The sequence below is a fragment of the Atta colombica genome, unplaced genomic scaffold (assembly GCF_001594045.1).
Source record: "Atta colombica isolate Treedump-2 unplaced genomic scaffold, Acol1.0 scaffold226, whole genome shotgun sequence".
Classification (NCBI taxonomy): domain Eukaryota; kingdom Metazoa; phylum Arthropoda; class Insecta; order Hymenoptera; family Formicidae; genus Atta; species Atta colombica.
The window spans coordinates 1,596,166-1,597,772 of record NW_017259323.1 but is presented as its reverse complement, the minus strand read 5'-3'; the positions used below and the strand labels follow the sequence as shown (position 1 = coordinate 1,597,772).

The window sequence follows — 1,607 nt, the reverse complement described above, 5'->3', positions numbered from 1 at the left end:
TGCTAATAAATTTAATAATTTATACACATATATAATAAATATATTAAAAATTGTAATTTCTCTGTTGTGTAGATCAAATATTTTTAAATTTATCAAATAAATAAATAAAGATTATCAGAATTTGCTTTTATTAAAAAAATATATTTGCAAAAAGTTATTTAAGTATCTACAATTATTTAATATTTTTCAGCATTTTTCGTTTTTTTTTTCTTTAATTTTCTCTCTCTCTCTCTCTCTCTCTCTCTCTTTCTCCGCTTTTCTTTCTTTCTTTCTTTGTTATCATTACTATTATACTTCAATATGCTGATTGTTAATTTGTTGAATATGAGTTAAACTTAAGCAAGTATTTGTAAAAATGGCAAAAGTTATACATACAAATCATTCATTCATTTTCGTAATCTAAGCTTTCTCTGCCCATCGTTTACAGACAACTTTATTAGAAGATTAAACAAGATGAACCGCAGTCATCTTCGGCTTGGATTCGTAAAGTACGAACTCGTACTTTGGAAAACTTTTCTCGTTATTCAGATAATACAATAAGTCCTGCACGCTGACAAATGAAATACGTTCGTTATATAAACTTAAATAACATGCAAATGCCATGGTGAAAACTTCATTACGGCATTGTTACATAATGAATGTTTTACATAACGAAGAATAATGTTAAGTCCATATTACGAATATCAATTTCATGATTGTTTGCATGTATGTTACTGCAAATCTATTGCTTTACCATAAATCAATCTTGAATTAACGACATTATATTTTCTACTATTAATAATATTAATTCAACAAAATTGATATATGCGTGAATATATTATATGCTAAATTAATATTACTGTTTTAAATAATAAATCTTTTTAAGCCAACGATATAAGATATTAAATCTAAATTAATTCTAAATTACCTTTTATTCAACAAAATTGATATATGATATATTGATATTGAAATTAACTCTAAATTAACTTTTATTCAATAAAATTGATATATGCGTGAATATATTATATGCTAAATTAATATTATCATTAAATAATAAATCTTTTTAAGCCAACGATATAAGATATTAAATCTAAATTAATTCTAAATTAACTTTCATTCAACAATGTTAAATTTCATATGATTGCAATTATCATTGTGTTTCTTTCGTCCTATAATATAATATTGAGATCAGAATAAAAGCAATTCATTGCAGCACTAGGAATTTTAAAATTCAAGCAATTATAACTGAATTCATTAAAAATTAAATTTAAATTTTAAAAAAAGGTTAACTTAAAATCCTTACTTTCGAAAATTACTATGAGCTTCTATAAGTTTGGTAATGTTTATATATAGAAGATTACGAGTTAGACAAAGTGGAAAATTTCTCATTTTGTGAGATTGTTATGTATAAAAAAAATTGTGAAAATTTTAGACTTTCTAATATGAAAACTTAAAGTTTCTCTACAAAATCATTTTCGAAATTTTTTGTTATTGACTTATCGCGCAGATTAAATAAAAGGAGCACTTTGATTTAAATTTGATTACTCATAACTTCGTTAAAAATTATTCTATCTAAATTTAAAAAATAGTTTTAAAGTTGAAACTTTGCTCTATCAAATAGTATCTAC

At 23.0% G+C, this 1,607-nt stretch overlaps 1 protein-coding gene across 1 annotated transcript in view; it reads right to left on the bottom strand.

Annotated features, from left to right (window-relative positions):
- The window catches only part of LOC108688166 (potassium channel subfamily T member 2), a 106,005-nt gene that overhangs the window by 33,056 nt on the left and 71,342 nt on the right, over positions 1-1,607 (bottom strand). The gene's annotated exons all lie outside the window — the stretch shown is intronic.